At 47.6% G+C, this 21677-nt stretch overlaps 1 pseudogene; it reads left to right on the top strand.

Annotated features, from left to right (window-relative positions):
• Positions 1-20927, top strand: part of LOC115119938 (2-oxoglutarate dehydrogenase complex component E1-like) — a 32027-nt pseudogene extending 11100 nt beyond the window's left edge.
• The last annotated feature ends 750 nt before the right edge of the window (positions 20928-21677 follow it).

Raw genomic sequence — 21677 nt, 5'->3', positions numbered from 1 at the left:
ATGTTGTACCTCGTTTCCCTCCTTTAGGGAACCATAGTTATAGTCATAACGTTACACTATAGTCATAACGCTACGCTATAGTCATAACGCTACGCTATAGTCATAACGCTAACCTATAGTCATAACATTACACTACAGTCATAGCTCTACACTACATTCATAGCTCTACGCTACAGTCATAACGTTACGCTACAGTCATAAGGCTACGCTACAGTCATAACGTTACGATACAGTCATAACGTTACGCTACAGTCATAACGTTACGCTACAGTCATAACGTTACGCTACAGTCATAGCTCTACGCTACAATCATAACGTTACGCTACAGTCATAACGTTACGCTACAGTCATAACGTTACGCTACAGTCATAACGCTACGCTACAGTCATAACGTTACGCTACAGTCATAACGTTACGCTACAGTCATAACGATACACTACAGTCATAACGCTACGCTCAGTCATAACGTTACGCTACAGTCATAACGTTGGGCTACAGTCATAACGTTACGCTACAGTCATAACGTTGGGCTACAGTCATAACGCTACGCTACAGTCATAACGTTACACTACAGTCATAACGCTACGCTACAGTCATAACTTACGCTACAGTCATAACGTTACGCTACAGTCATAACGTTACGCTACAGTCATAACGCTACGCTACAGTCATAACGTTACGCTACAGTCATAACGTTACGCTACAGTCATAACGTTACGCTACAGTCATAACGCTACGCTACAGTCATAACGTTACGCTACAGTCATAACGTTGGGCTAGTCATAACGTTACGCTACAGTCATAGCTCTACATTTACATTTTACATTTAAGTAATTTAGCAGACGCTCTTATCCAGAGCGACTTACAAATTGGTGCATTCACCTTATGACATCCAGTGGAGCAGCCACTTTACAATAGTGCATCTAAATCTTTTAAGGGGGGTGAGAAGGATTACTTTATCCTATCCTAGGTATTCCTTAAAGAGGTGGGGTTTCAGGTGTCTCCGGAAGGTGGTGATTGACTCCGCTGTCCTGGCGTCGTGAGGGAGTTTGTTCCACCATTGGGGGGCCAGAGCAGCGAACAGTTTTGACTGGGCTGAGCGGGAACTGTACTTCCTCAGTGGTAGGGAGGCGAGCAGGCCAGAGGTGGATGAACGCAGTGCCCTTGTTTGGGTGTAGGGCCTGATCAGAGCCTGGAGGTACTGAGGTGCCGTTCCCCTCACAGCTCCATAGGCAAGCACCATGGTCTTGTAGCGGTCATAACGCTACGCTACAGTCATAATGCTACGCTACAGTCATAACGTTACGCTACAGTCATAACACTACACTATGGTCATAATGCTACACTACAGTCATAACGTTACATGTTACACTACAGTAAAAGCGCTACTCTACAGTCATAACATTACGCTACAGTCATAACACTACACTATGGTCATAATGCTACAGTCATAACGTTACGCTACAGTAATAGCGCTACACTACAGTCATAACATTACGCTACAGTCATAACGTTACGCTGCAGTCATAGCTCTATGCTTCAGTCATAACATTACGCTACAGTCATAACGTTACGCTGCAGTCATAGCTCTATGCTTCAGTCATAACATTACGCTACAGTCATAACATTACGCTACAGTCATAACATTACGCTACAGTCATAACGTTACGCTACAGTCATAACATTACGCTACAGTCATAACGTTACGCTACAGTCATAACGTTACGCTACAGTCATAACGTTACGCTACAGTCATAACGTTACGCTACAGTCATAACGCTACGCTGCAGTCATAACGTTACGCTGCAGTCATAGCTCTACGCTTCAGTCATAACATTACGCTACAGTAATAGCGCTACACTAGTCATAACGTTACGCTACAGTCATAGCTCTACACTACAGTCATAGCTCTACACTACAGTCATAACGCTACGCTATAGTCATAACGCTACGCTATAGTCATAACGCTAACCTATAGTCATAACATTACGCTACAGTCATAGCTCTACACTACAGTCATAGCTCTACGCTACAGTCATAGCTCTACGCTACAGTCATAACGTTACGCTACAGTCATAACGTTACGCTACAGTCATAACGTTACGCTACAGTCATAACGCTACGCTACAGTCATAACGTTACGCTACAGTCATAACGCTACGCTACAGTCATAACGTTACGCTACAGTCATAACGCTACGCTACAGTCATAACGTTACGCTACAGTCATAACGCTACGCTACAGTCATAACGTTACGCTACAGTCATAACGTTACGCTATAGTCATAACGCTACGCTATAGTCATAACGCTACGCTACAGTCATAACATTACACTGTGGTCATAATGCTACGGTCATAGCTCTGTGGCAGCCCCCCGCATTTGCCGGGCGGAAGTGGGCATCCAGCCAGGACGGGTTGTGCCAGCTCTACGCTGGAGATCTCCAGTGCGCCTCCGCGGCCCAGTGTATTCGGTGCCTGCTCCAATCCAGTGTGTCTCCCCAGCCTGGTAAGCCCTGTGGCAGCTCCACGCACCAGTGATGATCCATGGCACGAAGCCTCCAGTGATGATCCATGGTCGGGAGCCTCCGGAGCCTCCGGTGACATCCATGGTCCGGTTCCACAGAAGCATAGATGCCCACCCGGACCCGGGGGTGGGGGTGGGTTGGGGGGGGGGGGGGTACTGTCACGCCCTGACCTTAGAGAGCCTTTTTATTTCTCTATTTGGTTAGGTCAGGGTGTGATTAGGGTGGGCATTCTAGGTTTTCTGTTTCTATGTTGGTGTGTTTGATTCCCAATCGGAGGCAGCTGTCTATCGTTGTCTCTGATTGGGAATCAGATATAAATTGTCAGTTTCCTTTTGGGTTTTGTGGGATCTTGTCTTTGTTTGTTGCTTTATGCATGACTAGCTTGACGTTCGGTTTGTGTTCATTGGTTTTTCCCGGTATTACGTTTTCAAATAAAGAGAGAATGTACGCCTACAACGCTGCACCTTGGTCCGGTCATTTATCATCCGACGACGAGCGTAACAATGTAGGCACCTGAGTTGAGCCATAAGGGAGACTAGGCATTTACCATCTCATTACCGCTATCAGATTAGGGGGCAATGCAGCTTGTTTTCTGTCCCTCCACTTTGGTTCTGAAATCACCATCACCCACAAATGAACTTGTCATTTTTGCAGATTAAGTGTTTGAGCTACTAATGTATCAAGATTTATAATTTACAAATTAGCCATGACATAGCCAATGAATATATAGCACAACTATAAAGGATTTCACCCCCATCTCTAAATCGGATGTTGGATGTTTTTATGGAGTTCTTGTTTTCTCCTCCCGCATCGGACATGCAGTGCGCCTTGCAAAAATGTTTGCTGTCCTCGTTATGAAATTATCAACTTTACCCTGTATATCTGAAAATGACCATATTGTTTAAACCTCTAGAGGCGATGTCGGTGCCCCCACGAAAATCTAATAAGCAGTAACAAAAGAATGACAAAATACGTCTGTTTAAACTAGAGATATGTTGTTTTGCATGGGCTGTGTTCAATCCACCGCATCCACCAAATGTAACCTTCCACATCTGCGGTGGAAGGTGGCCGAGCTACAGCGGTGTTTGTCAGACCATGAGACATCCAGAAAATCGGTCTCCTCACGAAAACATCTGTAGCATCTGATTAGTTTGTTCTACACACTAATATGAGCCCCTGTGGAAAGATGAGATGTTTTTCTCTAGGACGCCCACAAGCCTCACAAGACTAGTCTGAAGGTAGCCGTACCAGTTTTTAAAAAACTAATGGAAGTATATATGGAGATAGTTTAGTGTCCATTTAAAAAAAAATATATATATATATATATATATATATATAGCAGAAATGTCAAATTCAGTGTTTCATCAATCACTTTTTTAAATACTTTTTTTTTTAATACTTAAAGGGGTTCTAAAATTCTAAATCAAATAGTTAAGTGATCCTCTGTTTGACCATCTTAAAACAATTCCATATGTTAGGATTCTCTGGGACATCCTATCAAGTGCACGCCATTGCCTGCCTCCATTTTGTATTTGCATCATCACTCACCCTTTCATTCTAGACAGGACATCATCCCTCTCTCCTGTTGCTATACCACTCTATAATAGCGGAATTACATTTTTGTCACCTCTCTCTCCAACACCTTTCTCCATTTTAACATTGGTATTGTCTCTTCCCCCTCTTTCTCTTCAACTCTTCCTCTCTCTGTCACCTGATGCTATCCCTCCCATCTCTCGTGTCATGCAATAAACCTGTTTTTGTCCATCAAACTAATGCTGTGCCTCTATTAGCTTTTAACCAATCAATGCTGAGTTTTTAGGCTGTATGTTTAACTTAGATTCAAATAAAGTGTTTCTCTAGATATCAAGTAGGTTTGATGTTTATATTTGCCTTCCATCTCCATGCCCCCCCTCACTCTCCCTCCCTCTTTCTTCCTCTCTCTCGGATCACCACTTCCTCTCTCCTGACATTATATTTTGTTTCTTCACCCCTATCCTCTGTCTCCATGGTGATGATGGCAAGGTTTTATGGTCTGGATGAGTCTGACCTGGACAAGGTGTTCCGGCTCCCCACCACCACCTTCATCGGGGGCAGCGAGAGCGTTCTGCCCCTCAGAGAGATCATAAGCCGCCTCGAGGTAAAGTAGATCCGCCGCATCGTATACAACACACACTTAGTCATTACTAACAAAAATAGTACACACATGCACACGCACACACACACACACACTGACCTCACCTCTCTTTTCCTGTCCTGTAGATGGCATACTGTCAGTCTATTGGGGTAGAGTTCATGTTCATTAATGACCTGGAGCAGTGCCAGTGGATCAGACAGAAGTTTGAGAGGCCAGGTGTCGTGCAGTTTACCCTGGAGGAGAAGAGGACCTTGCTGACCAGAATGGTTCGATCCACCAAGTATGTCTGTGTGTCTGTCTGTGTGTCTGTAAGTATGGTCATATGACACAAAAATAGAGGTCTTTGGCCACGCACACCAGTGGTGGGTTTGGCCTTCAAAAGAACAATGCAAATGCAGAAAATACCTCTTCCCTACTGTAAAATATGGTGGTACATCTTTGATATTATGGGGCTATTTTGCTTCCACTGGTCCTGGGGTCCTTGTTAAGGTCACCAGCATCATGAGCTTTACCCAGTAGCAGGGCATTTTAGCCAGAAACCTGATTGCCTCTACCATGAGGCTGAAACTTGGCCGCAAGTGGATCTTCCAGCAAGACAATAACCCCCCACACACATCAACATCCACAAAGAAATTGTTACTTGACCACAAAATCAAAATTTTGCAATGGCCATCTCTGCAGTCTCTGGACTTGAACCCCATTGAAAACCCGTGGTTTGAATTGAAGAGGGCAGTCCATAAGCGCAGACAAAGGTTATCAAGGATTGATTATGTATGGAGGAATGGTCTATTGTTTTGAATTTTTTATGTAACCTTCATTTAACTAGGCAAGTCAGATAAGAACGAATAGTTATTTACAATGACGGCCTACCCCGGTCAAACCCGGACGATGCTGGGCCAATTGTGCGCAGCCCCGTGGGACTCCCAATCACGGCCTGTTGTGATACAGCCTGGAATCAAACTAGGGTCTGTAATGATACCTCTAGCACTGAGATGCAGTGCCTTAGACTGCTGCACCACTCGGGAGCCCCTAAGATCACTCCAAATATGTTCACCATTTTTCATAAAACATTTTCGAAAAAGTCTGTGTCGTTATCCTCGAAAGAGGGTGATGGAGTATTGAAAACAAGGGATCCACCTTCATCATTCTGAGATTTTTTTATTATTATTTGTCAAACAAAATCTATTTTTCTGAGCAATTGTATTAGTATAAAATAATATCATTTTAATGTATTTTTTTTTACATACAATATAGATCAGTATTTGTATTATTTTATACAGTCTTTTTTGCTCTTTGTCAAGGGATCCAATCATTCTGGACTTCACTGTATAACTCTGACTGGATTCTGGACTGGGTAAAATGAGGAGTGGGCGGGGCCTAACCTTGTATGACTTCCTGTTGGTCAGGTTCGAGGAGTTCCTCCAGAGGAAGTGGTCATCAGAGAAGCGTTTTGGTCTGGAGGGCTGTGAGTCTCTCATCCCGGCCCTGAAGACCATCATTGACAAGTCCAGCATGAACGGAGTAGAGAGCATCATCATGGGCATGCCCCACAGGTACTGTTACCATGGAAATGCCAATCACAGGCTGCCCCACACGTAGCGTCGCTACGGCAGTACTAGACACCGGTCTCAACCTACTGTTGTAGCTCTCCTGGTTGCTGGGTTCCTGGGAATATTTACAGTTTCCATGACAACTACTTACATGCTGTTTAACATGTTCTTTACTGGAAAACCCAGATATTGTTCATTAGACCTGTAACATTTACTATACTGTACATGAAAGCTAAAAGTCTATCGTAGTTTCTCTCTCCCCAGGGGGAGGTTGAATGTGTTGGCCAATGTGATCCATAAGGAGCTGGATCAGATCTTCTGTCAGTTTGACTCCAACCTGGAAGCTGCTGATGAGGTAAATTATACAGCCAGTAGAGAGCAAATCAAATCAAATGTTATTTGTCACATACACATGGTTAGCAGATGTTAATGCGAGTGTAGCGAAATGCTTGTGCTTCTAGTTCCGACCATGCAGTAATATCTAACAAGAAATCTAACCTAACAATTTCACAACAACTACCTTACACACAAGTGTAAATGAATAAGAATATGTACATAAATATATATGAATGAGCGATGGCCGAACGGCATAGGCAAGATGCAGTAGATGGTATAGAGTACAGTATATACAGTGGGGAGAACAAGTATTTGATACACTGCCGATTTTGCAGGTTTTCCTACTTACAAAGCATGTAGAGGTCTGTAATTTCTTATCATAGGTACACTTCAACTGTGAGAGATGGAATCTAAAACAAAAATCCAGAAAATCACATTGTATGATTTTTAAGTAATTAATTTGCACTTTATTGCATGACATAAGTATTTGATCACCAACCAACCAGTAATTCCGACTAGTCCTGGTGACACAATGTGGAAACTCTCCTGGTGACACAATGGAAACTTTTATGGTAACACAATGGAACCTCCTGGTAACACAATGTGGAAACTCTCCTGGTAACACAATGGAAACTCCCGGTAACACAATGTGGAAAGTGAATAACATGGAAAAAGTCCTATCAGAAGCAAAAGAAAATGAAAAATGTTTACTCATACAATTCACCTCAATTTCACTTCTGAACATGCCCTTTCTTTATCCCTCCCCCCTCTCTCTCTCTTCCCATCAGGGTTCTGGAGATGTGAAGTACCATTTGGGGATGTGGCACCGTAGGATCAACCGGGTCACTGATAGGAACATCACGCTGTCACTCATGGCTAACCCCTCCCATCTGGAGGCTGTGGACCCCGTGGTGCAGGGCAAGACCAAGGCTGAGCAGTTCTACTGTGGAGACACAGAGGGAAAAAGAGTATGTACACACACAAATGCACACCGTTTTTTTCTGTGTGTGTGTGCATTTATATTTCTGTGTGTGTGTTCCAGGTGATGTCCATCCTGCTCCATGGTGATGCAGCGTTTGCAGGCCAGGGAGTTGTCTACGAGACCTTCCACCTCTCTGATCTGCCCTCCTACACCACTCACGGCACTGTCCATGTGGTGGTCAACAACCAGGTAACACATCCTGCAACACCAAACACACCACTGTCCATGTGGTGGTCAACAACCAGGTAACACATCCTGCAACACCAAACACACCACTGTCCATGTGGTGGTCAACAACCAGGTAACACATCCTGCAACACCAAACACACCACTGTCCATGTGGTGGTCAACAACCAGGTAACACATCCTGCAACACCAAACACACCACTGTCCATGTGGTGGTCAACAACCAGGTAACACATCCTGCAACACCAAACACACCACTGTCCATGCGGTGGTCAACAACCAGGTAACACATCCTGCAACACCAAACACACCACTGTCCATGCGGTGGTCAACAACCAGGTAACACATCCTGCAACACCAAACACACCACTGTCCATGCGGTGGTCAACAACCAGGTAACACATCCTGCAACACCAAACACACCACTGTCCATGCGGTGGTCAACAACCAGGTAACACATCCTGCAACACCAAACACACCACTGTCCAAGTTCTTCTGACGTTCTTCATTTGGTGTATCCTGTCACTGACTCTTTGACAAATCCTGATTTTGTGGAGGTGATGCTTGAAGTGGAGGGGGGAGTTTTACTGGAAATTTGGGGTGTTTCTGTCATGGGGAGGGGCTTACTTCCGTAAATAGAGTTAGCTAGTGTACACAACATTTGGTTCTGGGTTCTGAGATTAACTACCAGGTAACAAACACACTTTAACTGCCCCATGAATAGCCTGTTGTTCTCTATACCCTACACATACACACACACACACAAAACCTCCTACATCACTGTCACATTCACAGAAGAACAACCCTGTTACACGCCCGCACCCACACACCCTCTAACCACCGGTCTCTTTTCCCTGTAGGTTGGTTTCACCACCGACCCCAGGGTGGCGAGGTCATCATCCTACCCTACAGACGTGGCCAAGGTGGTCAATGCCCCCATCTTCCACGTCAACGCTGATGACCCCGAGGCCGTCATGTACGTGTGTAACGTCGCCGCCGAGTGGAGAGCCACCTTTCACAAGGACGTGGTGGTAGACTTGGTGAGTGTGTTCCCTGATCAGGGTGGTGTTCATTAGGCAAATGGAAGAGCACTGACAAACACGATTTTCATTGTTTATTTACCTCTTATGCTGATAGTCCCCGAAATGGGGCACTAGAATTACTTAAAACAATATGTATATGTTTACATGACTTATTTCCCACCGTTTTATAAGTCAGAAAACAGCAATCCAGACCTTCCTAGGACCATGTAAACATCCTTGGTCGAATTGCCTCCCTCTGGTGGGAAATAGCTTTCTATGTGGGGAAACACTACTACATTAATAAAATATTGACCTCTTGCTAGATTGATGACTAAAGCCACAGTGAAACGGTGCAAAACGCCTGTCAGCTCTAAATAACGTTGTCTGTCGCGTGCCCCACTGACCGTCACCAAGGTGTGTTGCTAAAGTGTAATGGTCTTAATCAGATGACTGAGCCAATGTTTACACACCCTTCTAATCTGTGTGTATATATATATGTGTGTGTGTGTACCCTCCAGGTGTGTTACTGGCGTAACAGCCACAATGAGATGGACGAGCCCTTGTTCACTCAGCCTCTGATGTACAAGCAGATCAAGAAGCAGAAATGAGTCCTCCAGAAATACTCTGAGAAACTCCTAGCAGAGGGAGCAGTCAGCAGACAGGACTATGAGGTAACACATTCTGCCATTTATACTATATACCCATATACAGTATATGGCCATATAAATCATAAACAACATGTTACATTTAGGTCATTTAGCAGACACTCTTATCCAGAGCGACTTACAGTAATGAGTGCATACATTTTCATATTTGTTCGTACTGGTCCCCTTTGGGAATCAAACCCAAAACCCTAGGCGTTGCAAGTGCCATGCTCTACCAACTGAGTCACACAACCCTTGCAAACCGTACAAACTTGTACTAAGATATCCTATTCTGCCCTCTGTCTTTACATAAAATACTATCCTGAATGAATGAAATAGAATGTACTTGCTGATTGACATGAGGTGGCAAGGGGGTGTTGTTGAGTATAACATCATTTAACATTAAATGGATATGAACCCTTCCCATCTGGTGTTGAGTATAACATCATTCAACATTAAATAGATATGAACCCTTCCCATCTGGTGTTGAGTATAACATCATTCAACATTAAATAGATATGAACCCTTCCCATCTGGTGTTGAGTATAACATCATTCAACATTAAATAGATATGAACCCTTCCCATCTGTATAACATCATTCAACATTAAATAGATATGAACCCTTCCCATCTGGTGTTGAGTATAACATCATTCAACATTAAATAGATATGAACCCTTCCCATCTGGTGTTGAGTATAACATCATTCAACATTAAATAGATATGAACCCTTCCCATCTGGTGTTGAGTATAACATCATTCAACATTAAATGGATATGAACCCTTCCCATCTGGTGTTGAGTATAACATCATTCAACATTAAATAGATATGAACCCTTCCCGTCTGTTGTTGAGTATAACATCATTCAACATTAAATAGATATGAACTCTTCCCGTCTGTAGGAGGAGATAGCCAAGTATGACAAGATCTGTGAGGAGGCTCACGCTCGCTCTAAAGATGAGAAGATTCTACACATCAAACACTGGCTGGACTCTCCCTGGCCCGGTCTGTGTGTGTGTGTGTGTGTGTGTGTGTGTGTGTGTGTGTGTGTGTGTGTGTGTGTATGCCTTTGTGCGTGAGAAACTATATATTTTAAAACATAGGTTAAGGGCATATATATGTATATGTTAAAATCTATAATGTGTAGACAGACACTAACAACATGTATCTTTATCTCTGTGTGTGTAGGTTTCTTCAACGTGGACGGCCAGCCTAAGAGTATGACCAGTCTGTCTACAGGCCTGCCTGAGGAGGATCTGGTACACATAGGATACATCGCTTCATCTGTCCCTGTGGAAGACTTCACCATACACAGGGGTACTGATAAACACACACACAATACCTGTGGAAGACGTCACCATACACAGGGGTACTGATACACATACACACACACACACACACACACACACAACCTGTGGAAGACAAGTACATATCCTCATCCATCTGTGTGTGTGTGGTTCAGGTCTGAGTCGTATACTAAAGGGTCGTGCGGCGATGGTAGGCCAGCGTGTGTGTGACTGGGCTCTAGGAGAGTACATATCCTCATCCATCTGTGTGTGTGTGTGGTTCAGGTCTGAGTCGTATACTAAAGGGTCGTGCGGCGATGGTAGGCCAGCGTGTGTGTGACTGGGCTCTAGGAGAGTACATATCCTCATCCATCTGTGTGCGTGTGGTTCAGGTCTGAGTCGTATACTAAAGGGTTGTGCGGCGATGGTAGGCCAGCGTGTGTGTGACTGGGCTCTAGGAGAGTACATGGCCTTTGGTTCGCTGCTCAAGGAGGGGACACACATACGTCTCAGTGGACAGGACGTAGAGAGAGGAACCTTCAGGTATTAATGTCACCCTTAAGGACTGTCTATGTCACTGTTATGACTATGTCGTGCGTAAGTCACTTGCTTAACAGTGTTGTGTAGTTTGAGTATTCTATAGTAAGGTGTCTTTCAGGAAACCAGGGTTACGTTCATAACTGGATGTTATGTCAGTTTAATCAACATGTAGCTCAAGCAGTACTGTAACAATATGGTGGTGTGTTAACTTCTCTTTATCCCACTCCCTCTCTTTTTCTCTACCCATCCCTCTCTATATTTGCCTCTTTCTTTCTTTCCTTTCTCTCTCTCTCCCTCCATCCATCTCTCTCCTCTCTGCACAGTCACAGGCACCATGTCCTGCATGACCAGAATATTGATAGGAGGATCTGTATCCCCATGAACCACATCTCTCCTAACCAGGCTCCATACACCGTCTGTAACAGCTCTCTGTCGGAGTATGGAGTACTGGGTTAGCACAAGCACGGACGCACGCACACACGCACGGATGCACGCACACACGCACGGACGCACGCACACGCACACACGCACGGACGCACGCACGCACACGGACACACGCACACACGCACAGATGCACGCACAGTCTGGTTTTAATAACCTTGTGGGGGCACACAATTGATTCCGATTCAAAATCCTATTTTCCCTAAACCTTACCCTCACCCTTCAACCTATCCCTCACCCTATAACCTTAAACCTAACCATAACCCTATAACCTTAAACCTAACCCTAAACCTTACCCTCACCCTTCAACCTAACCCTATAGCCTTAAACCTAACCTTAATCCTAAACGTAACTCTATAACCTTAAACCTAACCCTAAACCTTACCCTAACCCCATGACCTTAAACCTAACCCTATAACCTTAAACCTAACCCTAACTTCTAACCTTTAACCCTTATTCTAACCCTGACACTACTTCTAACCCTATAACCCCTAGAAATATACTATTTCCTTGTGGGGACTGGCAAAATGTGTTCAGTAAACATGTTTGTTTACTATTCTTATGGGAACATGTACACACAGTACGTACATACAGTATATGCACACATTCATATACATACAGATGCAGTCTATTATTTTGCGCTTTACGCCACAGCATTATAGGGGGGGGAGGGGTTGTCTGGCCACCGCATTATGGGGGGTTGTCTGGCCACAGCATTATGGGGGTTGTCTGGCCACAGCATTATGGGGGGTTGTCTGCCACAGCATTATGGGGGTTGTCTGGCCACAGCATTATGGGGGGTTGTCTGGCCACAGCATTATGGGGGTTGTCTGGCCACAGCATTATGGGGGTTGTCTGGCCACAGCATTATGGGGGGTTGTCTGGCCACAGCATTATGGGGGGTTGTCAGCATTATGGGGGGTTGTCTGGCCACAGCATGCCACACAGCATTATGGGGTGGTTGTCTGGCCACAGCATTATGGGGGGTTGTCTGGCCACAGCATTATGGTGGGTTGTCTGGCCACAACATTATGGGGGTTGAATGGCCACAGCATTATGGGGGTTGTCTGGCCACAGCATTACACAGGGGGTGGTTGTCTGGCCACAGCATTATGGGGGGATTGTCTGGCCACAGCATTATGGGGGATTGTCTGGCCACAGCATTATTGGGGGTTGAATGGCCACAGCATTATGGGGGGGGCCACAGCATTATGGGGGATGGTCTGGCCACAGCATTATGGGGGATTGTCTGGCCACAGCATTATGGGGGATTGTCTGGCCACAGCATTATGGGGGTTGTCTGGCCACAGCATTAGCATGTCTCACACAGCATTATGGTGGGTTGTCTGGCCACAGAATTATGGGGGTTGTCTGGCCACAGCATTATGGGGGTTGTCTGGCCACAGCATGTCACACAGCATTATGGTGGGTTGTCTGGCCACAGCATTATGGGGGATTGTCTGGCCACAGCATTATGGGGAGTTGTCTGGCCACAGCATTATGGGGAGTTGTCTGGCCACAGCATTATGGGGGTTGTCTGGCCACAGCATTATGGGGGGTTGTCTGGCCACAGCATTATGGTGGGGTTGTCTGGCCACAGCATTATGGGGGGAGTTGTCTGGCCACAGCATTATGGTGGGTTGTCTGGCCACAGCATTATGGGGGGTTGTCTGGCCACAGCATTATGGGGGGTTGTCTGGCCACAGCATTATGGGGGAGTTGTCTGGCCACAGCATTATGGTGGGTTGTCTGGCCACAGCATTATGGGGGGGTTGTCTGGCCACAGCATTATGGGGGGTTGTCTGGCCACAGCATTATGGGGGGAGTTGTCTGGCCACAGCATTATGGTGGGTTGTCTGGCCACAGCATTATGGGGGGTTGTCTGGCCACAGCATTATGGGGGGGTTGTCTGGCCACAGCATTATGGTGGGTTGTCTGGCCACAGCATTATGGGGGGTTGTCTGGCCACAGCATTATGGGGGGTTGTCTGGCCACAGCATTATGGGGGAGTTGTCTGGCCACAGCATTATGGTGGGTTGTCTGGCCACAGCATTATGGGGGGTTGTCTGGCCACAGCATTATGGGGGGTTGTCTGGCCACAGCATTATGGGGGGAGTTGTCTGGCCACAGCATTATGAGGGGGTTGTCTGGCCACAGCATTATGGGGGGGGTTGACTGGCCACAGCATTATGGGGGTTGTCTGCCCACAGCATTATGGGGGATTGTCTGCCCACAGCATTATGGGGGATTGTCTGGCCACAGCATTATGGGGGTTGTCTGGCCACAGCATGTCACACAGCATTATGATGGGTTGTCTGGCCACAGAATTATGGGGGGGTTGTCTGGCCACAGCATTATGGTGGGTTGTCTGGCCACAGCATTATGGTGGGTTGTCTGGCCACAGCATTATGGGGGTTGTCTGGCCACAGCATTATGGGGGTTGTCTGGCCACAGCATTATGGGGGTTGTCTGGCCACAGCATTATGGGGGTTGTCTGGCCACAGCATTATGGGGGGGTTGTCTGGCCACAGCATGCCACAGCATTATGGGGGATTGTCTGGCCAGAGCATTATGGGGGATTGTCTGGCCACAGCATTATGGGGGTTGTCTGGCCACAGCATGCCACAGCATTATGGGGGTTGTCTGGCCACAGCATTATGTGGGGTTGTCTGGCCACAGCATTATGGTGAGTTGTCTGGCCACAGCATTATGGGGGATTGTCTGGCCACAGCATTATGGTGGGTTGTCTGGCCACAGCATTATGGGGGTTGCCTGGCCACAGCATTATGGGGGTTGCCTGGCCACAGCATTATGGGGGTTGTCTGGCCACAGCATTATGGGGGTTGTCTGGCCACAGCATTATGGGAGGTTGTCTGGCCACAGCATTATGGGGGTTGTCTGGCCACAGCATTATGGGGGTTGTCTGGCCACAGCATTATGGGGGTTGTCTGGCCACAGCATGTCACACAGCATTATGGGGGTTGTCTGGCCACAGCATTATGGGGGTTGTCTGGCCACAACATTATGGGGGGGGTTGAATGGCCACAGCATTATGGGGGTTGTCTGGCCACAGCATTATGGGGGATTGTCTGGCCACAGCATTATGGGGGATTGTCTGGCCACAGCATTATGGGGGATTGTCTGGCCACAGCATTATTGGGGGTTGTCTGGCCACAGCATTATGGGGGTTGTCTGGCCACAGCATTATGGTGGGTTGTCTGGCCACAGCATTATGGGGGGTTGTCTGGCCACAGCATTATGGGGGGTTGTCTGGCCACAGCATTATGGGGGAGTTGTCTGGCCACAGCATTATGAGGGGGTTGTCTGGCCACAGCATTATGAGGGGGTTGGGCATTATGGGGGGTTGTCTGGCCACAGCATTATGGGGGTTGTCTGCCCACAGCATTATGGGGGATTGTCTGGCCACAGCATTATGGGGGATTGTCTGGCCACAGCATTATGGGGGGTTGTCTGGCCACAGCATGTCACACAGCATTATGATGGGTTGTCTGGCCACAGAATTATGGGGGGGGTTGTCTGGCCACAGCATTATGGTGGGTTGTCTGGCCACAGCATTATGGTGGGTTGTCTGGCCACAGCATTATGGGGGTTGTCTGGCCACAGCATTATGGGGGTTGTCTGGCCACAGCATTATGGGGGGTTGTCTGGCCACAGCATGCCACAGCATTATGGGGGATTGTCTGGCCACAGCATTATGGGGGATTGTCTGGCCACAGCATTATGGGGGTTGTCTGGCCACAGCATTATGGGGGTTGTCTGGCCACAGCATTATGGGAGGTTGTCTGGCCACAGCATTATGGGGGTTGTCTGGCCACAGCATTATGGGGGTTGTCTGGCCACAGCATTATGGGGGTTGTCTGGCCACAGCATGTCACACAGCATTATGGGGGGTTGTCTGGCCACAGCATTATGGGGGTTGTCTGGCCACAACATTATGGGGGTTGAATGGCCACAGCATTATGGGGGTTGTCTGGCCACAGCATTATGGGGGATTGTCTGGCCACAGCATTATGGGGGATTGTCTGGCCACAGCATTATGGGGGATTGTCTGGCCACAGCATTATTGGGGGTTGTCTGGCCACAGCATTATGGGGGTTGTCTGGCCACAGCATTATGGGGGTTGTCTGGCCACAGCATGTCACACAGCATTATGGTGGGTTGTCTGGCCACAGCATTATGGTGGGTTGTCTGGCCACAGCATTATGGGGGTTGTCTGGCCACAGCATTATGGGGGTTGTCTGGCCACAGCATTATGGGGGGTTGTCTGGCCACAGCATTATGGGGGTTGTCTGGCCACAGCATTATGGGGGATTGTCTGGCCACAGCATTATGGGGGTTGTCTGCCCACAGCATTATGGGGGATTGTCTGGCCACAGCATTATGGGGGTTGTCTGGCCACAGCATGTCACACAGCATTATGATGGGTTGTCTGGCCACAGAATTATGGGGGGTTGTCTGGCCACAGCATTATGGTGGGTTGTCTGGCCACAGCATTATGGTGGGTTGTCTGGCCACAGCATTATGGGGGGTTGTCTGGCCACAGCATTATGGGGGTTGTCTGGCCACAGCATTATGGGGGTTGTCTGGCCACAGCATGCCACAGCATTATGGGGGATTGTCTGGCCACAGCATTATGGGGGATTGTCTGGCCACAGCATTATGGGGGGTTGTCTGGCCACAGCATGTCACACAGCATTATGGTGAGTGTTGTCTGGCCACAGCATTATGTGGGATTGTCTGGCCACAGCATTATGGGGGTTGTCTGGCCACAGCATTATGGGGGGTTGTCTGGCCACAGCATTATGGTGAGTTGTCTGGCCACAGCATTATGGGGGATTGTCTGGCCACAGCATTATGGTGGGTTGTCTGGCCACAGCATTATGGGGGTTGCCTGGCCACAGCATTATGGGGGTTGCCTGGCCACAGCATTACGGGGGTTGTCTGGCCACAGCATTACGGGGGTTGTCTGGCCACAGCATTATGGGAGGTTGTCTGGCCACAGCATGCCACAGCATTATGGGGGTTGTCTCAGGCCACAGCATTATGGGGGGTTGTCTCAGGCCACAGCATTATGGCCACAGCATTATGGGGGGTTGTCTGGCCACAGCATTATGGCCACAGGGGGGTTGTCTGGCCACAGCATTATGGGGGGTTGTCTGGCCACAGCATTATGGGGGATTGTCTGGCCACAGCATTATGGGGGATTGTCTGGCCACAGCATTATGGGGGTTGTCTGGCCACAGCATTATAGGGGGTTGTCTGGCCACAGCATGCCACAGCATTATGGGGGTTGTCTGGCCACAGCATTATGGGGGTTGTCTGGCCACGGCATTATGGGAGGTTGTCTGGCCACAGCATTATGGGAGGTTGTCTGGCCACAGCATTATGGGGGGTTGTCTGGCCACAGCATGCCACAGCATTATGGGGGATTGTCTGGCCACAGCATTATGGGGGATTGTCTGGCCACAGCATTATGGGGGTTGTCTGGCCACAGCATGCCACACAGCATTATGGTGGGTTGTCTGGCCACGGAATTATGGGGGTTGTCTGGCCACAGCATTATGGTGGGTTGTCTGGCCACAACATTATGGGGGTTGTCTGGCCACAGCATTATGGGGGTTGTCTGGCCACAGCATTATGGGGGTTGTCTGGCCACAGCATGCCACAACATTATGGGGGTTGTCTGGCCACAGCATTATGGGGGTTGTCTGGCCACAGCATTATGGGGGGTTGTCTGGCCACGGCATTATGGGAGGTTGTCTGGCCACATCATTATGGGAGGTTGTCTGGCCACAGCATTATGGGGGGTTGTCTGGCCACAGCATGCCACAGCATTATGGGGGATTGTCTGGCCACAGCATTATGGGGGATTGTCTGGCCACAGCACTATGGGGGTTGTCTGGCCACAGCATGCCACACTGCATTATGGTGGGTTGTCTGGCCACAGAATTATGGGGGTTGTCTGGCCACAGCATTATGGTGGGTTGTCTGGCCACAACATTATGGGGGTTGTCTGGCCACAGCATTATGGGGGTTGTCTGGCCACAGCATGCCACAACATTATGGGGGTTGTCTGGCCACAACATTATGGGGGGTTGTCTGGCCACAGCATGCCACAACATTATGGGGGTTGTCTGGCCACAGCATGCCACAACATTATGGGGGTTGTCTGGCCACAACATTATGGGGGTTGTCTGGCCACAACATTATGGGGGGTTGTCTGGCCACAGCATGCCACAGCATTATGTGGGTTTGTCTGTTTTTGTTAGTTACTACCCTCATTCCTTCTGACCTGAGCATTCCCCCCCCCTCTCTCTGCCTCTGTCCCCCTCAATCTGCCTCTGTCCCTCTCCCTCACTCTGCCTCTGTCCCTCTCTCTGCCTCTGTCCCTCTCCCTCTGTCCCCCTTTATCTCTAGGATTTGAGCTGGGTTTTGCCATGGCCAGTCCCAATGCATTGGTTCTATGGGAGGCCCAGTTTGGAGACTTCCACAACACAGCCCAGTGTATTATAGACCAGTTTATCTGCCCAGGACAGGCCAAGTGGGTCAGACAGAACGGAATAGTCCTGCTGCTGCCCCACGGCATGGAGGGAATGGTAGGGACTACTATATATGGGCTCGTTGTCTGTCTGCATGTCTGTCTGCCTGCCTGCCATAGTCACTGAGAACAGAATAGTACTGCAGCTCCTATCGCTTTATCTCTGTCTCTCTAAATGTCGGTGTCCGTTTGGGAAAAAAATCTGTTGACACAAATGGACGATAAACGACGTATCCCATGATTCTTCACTCAGGGACCAGAGCACTCCTCGGCCCGACCAGAGAGGTTCCTGCAGATGTGTAACGAAGACCCAGATACCTACCCTGTAAGTGTGTGTGTGTGTTTGTGTATGTCTGAGAGACAGCGAGAGAGAGGGAGTCTCTAAACTTGTGTGGGTATGACCTGTCCCGTCCACAGATATTCTCTGCTGAGGAGTTTGCAGTGCGTCAGCTGTATGACTGTAACTGGATCATAGTCAACTGCTCTACACCGGCTAACTACTTCCACGTCCTCCGTAGACAAATACTACAGGCCTTCGGGAAGCCTGTGAGTGTCAGACGCACGCACACACACACAACACACACTCACACACTAACCTCTCCTCTTTTTATTGATTCGCTCTGTCCTCCAGCTGATAGTCATTACCCCCAAGTCTCTGCTGCGCCACCCAGAGGCCAAGTCAAGCTTTGATGACATGCTGCCAGGTGAGGGATGGAGGGATCGAATGGGAGAAGAGTGGGGCTCATTGGGTTTTGAGGAGGCGAGAGGATGTGAGGACTCAAGGAAAGATGATTTGAGAAAGAGCCCCAGTGTCTCTGACGCGTGTGTGTTTCAGGTACCCACTTCCAGCGTCTGATCCCAAACAGTGGTCCTGTGTGTGAGAACCCAGAGGCGGTGAAGAGGATTGTGTTCTGTACTGGGAAGGTCTACTATGAACTGACCCGAGAACGCAACAACAGAGGCAATGATGATACTGTGGCCATTGCGCGCATAGAGCAGGTACACACACACACACACACACACACACACACACACACATTTCCAATCTCACCTCTCTCTCCATCTCTCTCTCTTCCTCCAGCTCTCTCCGTTTCCGTTTGACCAGGTGAAAGTGGAGACAGATCGTTATCCTAATGCTGACCTGGTGTGGTGCCAGGAAGAACACAAGAACCAGGGTTACTATGACTATGTCAAACCCCGCCTACGAACCACCGTTGACCGCACCCGCCCCGTTTGGTACAACCCACCCTCCTTCACTCATACCAGCTCTGGGAAAGAGATCATTGAATGATTTGATGAAACGCAGGGGGAGTAGACTTGTGTTTTGTATTAATTGTGTGCTTCATTCTTTTGTGTGTATGTGTAGGTATGCTGGTCGTGGGCCAGCAGCAGCTCCAGCTACAGGGAACAAAGCTGCTCACCTGGTGGAATTACAACGCTTCCTAGATACAGCTTTTAACCTGGACGCATTTAATGAACAGTCCTAACACACTTATACACTACACCCTAACCCCTATACCCTACACCTTAACCTTACCTCACCTGGTGGAGTTACAACACTTCCTAGATACAGCTTTTAACCTGGACACTTACACTTGAAAGTCTTAGAAGACTGATACCCTACACCCGATGTACCCTACTCAATACACCCTTATACCCTCGGCCTCCACTCCACTCTACCTGCTGAAGTTACACTGCTTTTTAGTCAGGTTTTCACCTGGATGCATACACTTGAGAATTTAGCTCGTCGTCGGATGATAAATGACCGGACCAAGGTGCAGCGTGGTAGGCGTACATTCTCTCTTTATTTGAAAACGTAACACCGGGAAAAAACAATGAACACAAACCTAACGTAAAGCTAGTCATTCATAAAGCAACAAACAAAGACAAGATCCCACAACTGAAGGTGGGAAAAAGGGCTGCCTAAGTATGATCCCCAATCAGAGACAGTGATAGACAGCTGCCTCTGATTGGGAACCATACCCGGCCAACAAAGAAGTATACAAACTAGAATGCCCACCCAAATCACACACTGACCTAACCAAATAGAGAAATAAAACATCTCTCCAAGGTCAGGGTGTGACACTCACTTAAACCCTACACCCTAACCCTTATCCCTAAACCAGCATACACTGGATCGTCTGCTATAGAAGACTTCCGCGATACGCACACTGACTGACCATAGGTCCTCTTGAACTGTTGAATCATGGGGGAAATGTCCATGGAGTCAGACAAACAATGGACCCATTTTATCAACCATACAAATACTTTTGTACATTTTCCTCTCTCTCCATCTCTCCCTTCTCATTCTCTTTCTTCTCCATCCCTCTATTCATCGGTCTTTTCACCCTCCTTCCTTTATTCTCCCCACTCATCCCCTTCTCTTTTTTTCTCTCCTCTTGACCAATCACTCTCTCCCTCTGTTTTCTCCTCCTCTTCTCCTCCCTCTCTTCCACCTCCTGTGCCAAATGTAAACAAGCTGTTAAGAGATTACTGGATGAGCAATGACTAGTATATTATTATACTATTACATTATTATACTATTATATTATATCAAACATTGTATAAGATACAGTAGTAACTTATGAAGAGATGAGGTGAAAATGTCTACTGGTCTGGTGGGGATCTCTTTGGAACTAAATAAAGGATTTATTTATGTTAGTATAGTGTTTTATGTTTGTCCTTTTCTAATTTATTCATTCAATAGAGAGAGAGAGAGAAAGAGAGAGAAAGAGAGAGAGAAAGAGTGTGTGAGAGAGAGAGAGAGAGAGAGAGAGAGAGAGAGAGAGAGAGAGGAGGCTCCTTGTCAAAACGTATATTCCTACTCTAACTTGTGTTTCTTTAGTCCAGGAGTGAGGTTGGAGGTGAGTCTCACAGTAAGACCCCAGACACACCAGACAGGACATGAGGGCTTTCTGCTTTCTGGTCCCAGTGCAGAAATCACACGCCACATCTCCAGGTCCAGCATAGCACAGAGGAGGGAGAGCAGCCTGGAGTCCTGTCTTCTTCAGTGTCTCCACCACCTCAGCCAACATGTTATTTTTCCTCAGAGTAGGCCTTGGAGTGAACGTCTGTCTGCACTGAGGACAGCTGTAGATGCCCTGATCGTCCTGATCCCAGTAGCCCTCAATACAACTTCTACAGTAACTGTGTCCACAGGGAATAGCCACCGGCTCCTTCAGTAGATCCAGACAGACAGAACAACAGAACTGGTCCTGGTCCAGTAGAATTCCCTGCTGAGCCATTTAGACTGTTGTTGTTCACTCTCACACAGACAGACAGAGAGACTCGGATCAGTTTAGTTTCCACCGAAGAGAGTTTGTGGGAGGGACTTCCTGGTTCTGCCAAAGGGTGTGTGTGTGTGTGTGTGTGTGTGTGAGAGACAGAGAAACAAGCGAGAGATGTGTGTGTCAGTGGAGACTGGTGGGAGGAGCTATAGGAGGACTGGCTCATTGTAATGACTGGAATGGAA

The sequence above is a fragment of the Oncorhynchus nerka genome, linkage group LG4 (assembly GCF_034236695.1).
Source record: "Oncorhynchus nerka isolate Pitt River linkage group LG4, Oner_Uvic_2.0, whole genome shotgun sequence".
Taxonomy (NCBI): domain Eukaryota; kingdom Metazoa; phylum Chordata; class Actinopteri; order Salmoniformes; family Salmonidae; genus Oncorhynchus; species Oncorhynchus nerka.
Note: the sequence above shows the minus strand (reverse complement) of the source record. Positions and strands in the feature narration are given on the sequence as shown.